The 8,234-nt window shown below is 49.8% G+C and overlaps 1 long non-coding RNA gene across 1 annotated transcript; it reads right to left on the reverse strand.

Moving 5' to 3' along the window:
* Positions 1 to 2,122: 2,122 nt before the first annotated feature.
* On the reverse strand, positions 2,123 to 7,501 carry LOC143268777 (uncharacterized). The gene is made up of 2 exons (XR_013044908.1): positions 7,209 to 7,501; positions 2,123 to 2,593 (listed from the first exon to the last, which is right to left on the reverse strand). It is a non-coding gene; the product is annotated as an uncharacterized LOC143268777 (long non-coding RNA).
* Between the last annotated feature and the right edge of the window lie 733 nt (positions 7,502 to 8,234).

An 8,234-nucleotide genomic window follows, 5' to 3' on the forward strand; every position in this document is an offset into this window, starting at 1 on the left:
ATCTCTCAAGGGTCACTGTAGCATGAATCTTAAAAGTTCTTATTAATAAAATCAAATCTGAGGCCAGTTATTGGGGTGAAATGCTGTAAGATCAGAGAGACAGAACAAGCCACAGCTAACCTTACCTGGCCAACTTCTCAGCTGGTCTGGTTTCCTCAGACTGGAAGCCTCTGTGTCCTCATATCCGAATGGCTCTCAGCTGAACTGTGCTGCTAGAAGCCTGAAAGCTTAACCAGCCACATGCTTCTAGTTTCTGGTCCTCACGCCTTATATACCTTTCTGCTTTCTACCATCACTCCCTGGGATTAAAGGCTTGCTTTCTGGGATTAAAGGCGTGTGAGTCACCATGCTTGGCCGTATCCTTAAACAGATGGATTTCTGCCTCTGGAATGCTAGGATTAAAGGCGTGTGCTACCACTGCCTATGCTTTATGTTTAATATTGTGGCTGATCTATCTCTGACCCTAGATAAGTTTATTAGCATGCACAATATTTCGGGGAACACAATGCCACAGGTCACTTTCTCAGCTACTTCCACAGATTCAAAGCCACGGAACCCAGCAAAGGTGTCAAGAATCTCAGAAATCCCTTAAAGAACAGCATCTAGTCTTAGACGTATCACACCCCTGGCAATATCATAATTTAGGTTAGGAGCCACGTGGCTTCAAAGGCCTACTAGCTCTTCTTGTCATTGGTATTGGGGGGCCGTGGCCGAGGCCGCCTTTGGGTGCGGACCCCATCTTACAGCCTTCTTCACTGCCTGCCCCTTGCTGCAGAGCTCTTCTTTCTGATCTGCTTCATAAGAAGAGAAGCAAGCAGCTAGCACTTTTTCCCCGCTTGTGAGCATGGATGGGAATTCATGCATGCATGCGTGCGTGCATGTGTTCATCGGTGGAGACGCGGCAGAAGCTGTGGGGGCTGGAGCTTGGCCAGCCTGAAAGCCCTTCCACTGGGCCTTTCCAGGGCTGCTCCCTGTCTGAACCCTGGATGTCGGCAGAGGTGCAGGATGGGGCTGCGGGACTTCAGTTGGAAGTGACCTTGGAGGGGCAGAGCACTGGGGGCTGTCCTGTCCTGCCGCCTTAGGTAGGGTGGGGGAAGGATCTATGGCCTCACAAATCAAGCAGGATTTACACAGAAAATCACTGCTCTTCTCACTCACCCACAGTTCCTAGGACAGAGGAAGCAGGGCCCTCCTGGGACACATGAATTAAGCCTTGGGTAGCAGGAATTTCTGAGCAGCCCTTTCCCAGGGCGCACCACAGCGGAGCCTTTCCTCCATGGGAGGCCTGTAAGGGATTGCTTTGTATTACCCAGTCTGCTCCTGTTGGGGGTACCTTGGCTATCATCTGCGAGCGGGTTCTAATGTTCTTCTGTCACGAAGGCAAACTGACCCTCAACAGCGTGTTGAAGACACAAATGTTCTTGCCGAGGCGCTGGCTGCGGGGCTGGGCACAGCCCTGCCCACCCACCCCCCACCCCCACTGAAATAGAAGCCAGCGATTTAACCAGGCTGGAAGGCAAGTCGGCTGCTTCCAGTTAGTTCACGGCATGTGCCTCCTGTCGGGGGCCAGCCGGTGAGACACTGGTGTGGGCTGAGGTTCTCATGTGGATTTGCAAAGGTTCCCACTGATCTGAATGTCATGGCTGCTCTGGTATTTAAAGTTGAAATTCCTTGATTCGGGTCAACTATTTTGTGCAGAGCAGACCTGATGACAGTCCGTGGGGAATGGCTAAGAAGGAACACTAAAGGGACATGACAGATCTTCAAACAAAGCGACCAGAGTCGGCCTAGTCGCTGTGGTCATCGGCAGCGTTAGCGCTGGGCAGGGTTAGCCGAGACTCTTTCTCTTGCTTGGAAATTTCCCTTTGGAAATCCAGAACTGGCTGGACCCTCTTGCAAGCCTGAAGAATAGCAAGGGTTTGTGTTGCTGAAGGTGGATTTGATTTGGGGATTTTGTCACAAATAATTCATAACCAAATCTGGTGATCCCCCTCCGGAACCAAATCTGCTGATACCATTTGGGACTCGAAACCAAAAAAGCACAATTCTCAAGTAATGTATCTAATTTTCTTCCTGTGCCAGTGCTGGGGAGCTCTAGAAAGAAAAATAGAGACAATTCAAGTTGAGTGACACTTCCCAACATTTTTATACCAATTTCGAAGGCTCAGAGTTTTTTTTTAAACCAGCCTTTCTAGTGGAAAACCATACCCATTTATGTTAAAGATTCCTTCCCCTCTTAAATAACCTGTGAGTTTGTGGGGGTTTAAGCTTATTAACCCGCACTGTTTTCTTGTATTAATCATAGGCCATTAATTTATTTCAACAGTCCTACCACTGTGCCTGTGTTTTCCCTGGCGGCGGTCCAGTTCCTGAATGTACTGCCGAGCGAGGAGCAGGCAGTTTATCATAACACAGAGCTGGGATTATTGTTGAGAAGAGCCAGAGGGGGCGTGGGGGGTCGCTACAAGTGTACCCCCGGCCAGGACTGGAATTCACTCTGGGCTCCCTGGCTCTCCAGAGATGGATCCTGGCGTGAGGTCATTCCACTGTGATTGGCTGAGCACCAAACCTTGCCTGGCATTAGACGCAGCATCTGAGGAGGGTTAGAGAGGAGAATACGGTTGCCATGCCACCGATAGCAAACACAACGTTCAACCTACAATTGAATCGGGTTAACTATGAATGGGGCCCATCGCAACCTTTTCAAACCTACCTAAAATATTCTGGGTGGTTTTGTTGTTGTTTTGTTTTGCTTTTATTTATTAGTTTTTGATTGCATGGTTCTCGGGTGTGAACACTGTAAATTAGCACTGTGGTGGTGTAGTCTTGCCACATCAATAGGTCGGACATACCCATGGGGGAAGGAGAGGCAGGTACCAAGAAAGAGGCCAACAGGCAACTGTCAGGTCACAGCATGGGCAAAGCCAGAGGGAAAAAAACCTAAAAACCCCAGTGAGTGGTGTTTGAGAAACAGCTCTCGGGAATGGTGTTGGGAGGGTGGCTGGAGCCCATATTGGTGAAGAATCTTCAGCTGCCCTTGAGTCCTTTTTCTTACTAATGAGCTCCCAGCCAGGCCCCTAGAGCTGGGTGGGTTCTGTGTATGGGGTTACAGCATTAGGTGAGGCATTAATCACAAACATGAATCAGCCTTGTTCTTTGCTTCTGGGTATGCAGTGGGGGGGAGGGAGAGGGGCGAGGGGCAGGCCCCTCACTGTATGAACAGGAAGTCATACTGGGGGGAAACCTGAAGCCAGCCATTTCTCACCAGAGCCAAGCTGTTACCTGCACCTAGAGATTACAGGGGAATTTATTATGTTACACAGGAAGAGAATCCCCTCTGTGTGGCAGGCAGGAAGAGGACCGATCTTATGGGATAGGTGGCCTCTTTGGTTCCACTAGGGCTGTGACCACCAGGAAGGGTCTTATTTCACAACCCCCACCTGGGCTCTGTGACTCCTCCTGGGCCCAACTCTGTCTAGGTCAGAAACTGGCATGGGCTGATATTTCCCTTCACATTGGTTCTCAGTCCAGGATGGTTAGCTTATACAGAAAACCCACTTCACATCCAAACCAGCAGGTCTGGGTTAGGACCTATGGTTCTACCAAAAACCCTTCCGTCCCCAGCCTTCTTCCGGAATGTCCCACACTCTCAGCCAGTCTAACCGCTTGAGCTCAGAGCCTCCAGACACCACCTGGCACTTGCAGAGTAACGGTCACCTTTAAACACTGGCTACGATGTCTTTCTCTGCGGTTTGAGGGAGCCCTGTTGGCACATTTTCAGATTTCGTCAGCGCTGCCCCTGTGTCTCGACACGGGTAGGGCTGCATAACCTTCTAAGGAAAGCTACGGCTCAGCCACGCCGTCATGAAATACTTCCTTCCCTTCAGGACCCTTAGTCACCAGCAGTTCCGGTAAAGAAAAGTCCCCAAGCTCCTCAGAGGGTCCCCAATCTCCCCAACACCTTTGTAAATCTAAGTGTGGGTCAGTACTGAAATATGTTCCCTTTCTTCCTTCCTCCCTGCTCCTTCTCTCCCTCCGTCATTCTTTCTTTTTTTTTTTTTTTTTTACTTAAATCACTAAAGTTACTACAATGCAAGTGATTCATCAGAAAGCTTCAGTGCCTCTGACTTGTAGGTCAAGACCACTACTGTTGGGGAAATTCTATTTAACTCCGCATTTGAATGTCACATCTATGTAGCAAAGGGAGCCTGGGTGGTGATTTTGTTGTTTTGTTTTGTTTTTCCTTCTGCCCCAAGAAAGTTTCATCTGGAAAGCAGGCACTAGAGAGTGCTAGAACCAACAGTTTTTTGTTGTTTTGTTTTATAATCAAAACCAAAAGCAAGGCAGGCCCAGACCGTGCACACAAACAAAAGTGAGCTTGGGCAGTTGATCTAGAAGGGAGAATTCCCCACAGGGCAGGATGGTCCCGCATCCAGGGAGCAAGGGAGAAATAAAAACATGAAGGGGAAGGCATTGAATGTTCAAGGAGCTTCTGTCCCTTCCTAGCAAACTCATCTGGATGGGAAAGGGTCCAGGCGATGACATGTGTGAACAGACACGGATGTGTGCCTGTTTCCTGGACACACATACATCGGAAGTCATGCACACAAATACCCCTCAAAGTCAAAGCCACTTGATAGCTGTAAAGTCTGGGTGTACATTAGGCCAAGGCAAATGAAAACAGAAGAAAGGAACATACGCATTTACATGCTCACCTGAGGTGTGGGTAAGCATGCTGACCAATGCTGTACACATCAGCAGGCCATGACCCTGTCCTGGACGCAGTCTTTCGGTGTGATTGCTCCTCAGACCTCTGTTTTTACTTTTAGTATGATTAAACACATTTGCAGACCAGGCTGACTAGATTGTTGGGGTGATGGGGTTGACATCTTCCAAAGGGAGGAGAGTAAGTGGTACCCATGAGGACCTAAGCAGGGTGGGTGAGAAGACAGGGGTGAGCCACCGGGGTTAGGGGTGCTGGGCATAGGCACTGAAGCTGTGGTGAACATCTGTACCTCCACGTGTTCAAGGCCTCAGGAGTCGAATCCCCCGGCCGCCTCCACGCAGCTGGCAGTCTTGGATGTGGTCACCCTTGCCTCAGGCTAAGCATGCTGTCTGCAGAACACCCTGGGGTGATCATGGGGAGGTCCCGCTAGCTGTGATCTCAGCTCCTCTGTTGGCTGAGGCAGGAGGTGTACTAGTTCAAGATCTATCTGCTACAGAGTGAGTTCAAGGGCAGCTTTGGCGGGGGTGGGGGGTGGGGTGGGGTGGGATGGGTTATAGCTTAGTGGTAGAGTGCTTGTCTAGTTTGTGGGAGACCCTAGCTCCAACAAACACACACACATACACACACACACACACACACACACACACACACACACACACACACACACACACTGTAATGGTAGCATTCAGGAGGCTGAGGGGAAAAGACTGTAGATATGAGGCTAGACTGGGTCACACGTACATTGAGTTCCTGGTCAGCTTTAGCTACTACGCACCGCACCGAGACATGGGAGAGAGGGGGTTGGAAGGGAAGGAGGGATGGGACGAGGGAAGCAAACAAACTACAAAAGTCATGCTAGACTCTTCAAAAACCCTGAGACTCGGAAGTCCAGGTCACCAGAGCACACGTTAGATGCGGGATTCTGGACTACGCAACAGCTGATGGATGTCAAGCGACCACACCTGTTTCCCAGACAAATAAAAAGTACAAAACTGTATCACATTCCCCTCTATGATTCCAGGGAAGGAATTGGTGTGGTACTTGTCCTCCTCAGGGTTGCTGCGACCGTGATGAAACAACATACCCAAAGGGAACCTGGAGAAGAAAGGCGTCATTTGGTTTACCCTTCCACATCACTGTTCATCATCGAAGGAATTCAGGCCAGGAACTCAAACAGGGCAGGAACCTGGAGGCAGGAGCTGATGCAGCAGCCATGCTCACAGGCTTCTCTGCTTACAGCGGGATCTTCTGGAGACAGTTCTCAAGTGAGTTCCCTCCTCTCGGATGGCTATAGCGTGGGTCAAGGTGACGTAAGACTAGCCAGCGTGGTGCGTGTGAAGGATGGGTTAAAATACTAATGAATACTTCTCTTCAAAAGATGGACATCACTTTTTATAAGACTTCAGTCAGTTTTCCAAATCTTTCCTACTTAGGCATCAACGGTGTTTTGTCTAGTTCTTCAGACAGCCCCAAACATAACAGCCCTCAGTTAACGGACTTGAGATATCTAGAATGCCCATGGAGATTGATGGCATGCTGAGCCAACATGTTTTAGACTCATGTTTGAGGACACACAGGAGGAGAATAAAATGGCATACTACATACGAAGTGTCTGCTGGTAGCATTATACACTTACTAACTGCTCAGTCTCAAAACCTGAACAACCTTCTCCACATGAGGGACAGAGGCCGCTCCAGATAAATGCTGATTCTCTCCCAGGGGAGAGGGTTAGTGCCTAGGAACTAAACAGAGCCTCAGGATGGAAAACTGTTGCAGAATGTCCACCAATGGGCCTGTGACCCAGAAGACATGGTGTTTTGTTAGCCACACAGGAGATGAGCTGAGCAACATGCTATTGGAAGATTTAAGGCAACTCCATATAGTTAAAAAGGAGGTTTATTTGGGGGTAGCTTACAACTAGTAAAGGGGTTGGTTGCAGGATCCAGGAGAGGTGAGGTGCAGTCCAGTGGGGTTCTCTGGAGAACTCCGTTCAATCTACCATCCAGTATCAGGATCACCAGGAACCAAGAGAGCCAGCACATGTGGATCTCAGGTCTTAAGGGCTCCCATCTCGGGTCCTGCCTCAGGGCAGGTCATAGGTAGGCGTGACAGTTACCGGAAGCCTCACTGGGGGTAGTACTTCCAGGTCAAAGCTGGAACAGCCACCCACTACAACATGCAACTTCCTCACATGTGCATTTACAGCGTGATCAATCCATGGAGAGTGATTTCCCAACCAGAAGAGGATCTGAGTGGTTAAATACGGGAGAGAATAAACTAGTGTATCCATCCTGAGAGGCTAATGATCTTGGGGAGTAAGGGAGATCGATTTGTGAAGGAGCAGGAGCAGATGGGTTGGCTACACCTGGGAGAGGTGACCGCTCCCTGTCACTGGGCTAGAGGTCTGGTGTTGACAGCCAAGGAGTCGGGCTGCTACCATCGCTCTCCAGCTCCATGTGCAGACAAGCGCTGTCCACATTACCTGAGTGTCGTGCAGGATTGGAGGTTGGCGAGGGCAGCCAGCAACGGTGCGAGGTCAGGATTCTGAGTGCAGCAGGCTGTGAGATTTTTTTTCCCCCATTTTTTCTAAACTTTTTGCTTTGGAGTTTTTGTTTTTTAATCTGAGAAGCAAGAGAACATCCTGGAGGGTGCCTTCTTCAAGTGCCGAGAGAAGACAGGTACCTCAGACTCTGGTGTTGGGATTCTGCCGCGCTCCAGCCGCATGACCGCACATGGGCAGTTCAGGAGCTAGGCAAGGGGTCTTGAGTCTTACGTTACCAGTGTGCGCTGGTGATTACGTGCATGCAGCGTGGTCACGCAATCTGCTCATGAGTGGCTTAGCTCTGTAAGCCCATCTTAAAGAGTTGGACACAGACCCTACCTCCTCTCTGTGTTCTGTTCTCTCTTCCTCCCCCTCTCCCTTCTCTCTCTCTCTCTCTCCCTTCTCTCTCTCTCTCTCTCTCTCTCTCTCTCTCTCTCTCTCTCTCTCTCTCTCTCTCTCTCTCTCTCTCTCTCTCTCCACATACTCCTTCCCCAGACCTGGTTCTCTTCTTCCCCCACCCTTCTTCCTTCTAATAAAACTCTGATACTTATACTGGGGTTTGTCGCGGCTGTGACTTTTCTTTTCTGCGCGGTAACCAGTGCCAGTAACCAGCGCCTCTTATCAGCCTGGACACAGTGCCTGGAGCTTAGCTGGGGGAAAATGCCAGCAGAGGGCGAGGCGGGGGCTGCTGCGTAACTTATCTGTGCTCTCTCTTGAATGTCCTTCCGCAGCAGCGGGTGGTCTGCCTCTATCCATAGAAAAGTGAAATCGTGTCCCGTCATCTCAAATAAAGCCTCTTCGCTTTTCTGATACTTCATCCGTAGCCGTTCACACCACACCTGACACAGAGCAGTCACACGCTGACCGAAGCTTGCTGAGTGAGTGAATGAAGTGAGGGAGGACAAGAGGAAGCTGTAAAGATGGAAAACAATTTGGAGATGATGAAAATGCATGGGCACAGTTTCC

The sequence above is a fragment of the Peromyscus maniculatus genome, chromosome 15 (assembly GCF_049852395.1).
Source record: "Peromyscus maniculatus bairdii isolate BWxNUB_F1_BW_parent chromosome 15, HU_Pman_BW_mat_3.1, whole genome shotgun sequence".
Taxonomy (NCBI): domain Eukaryota; kingdom Metazoa; phylum Chordata; class Mammalia; order Rodentia; family Cricetidae; genus Peromyscus; species Peromyscus maniculatus.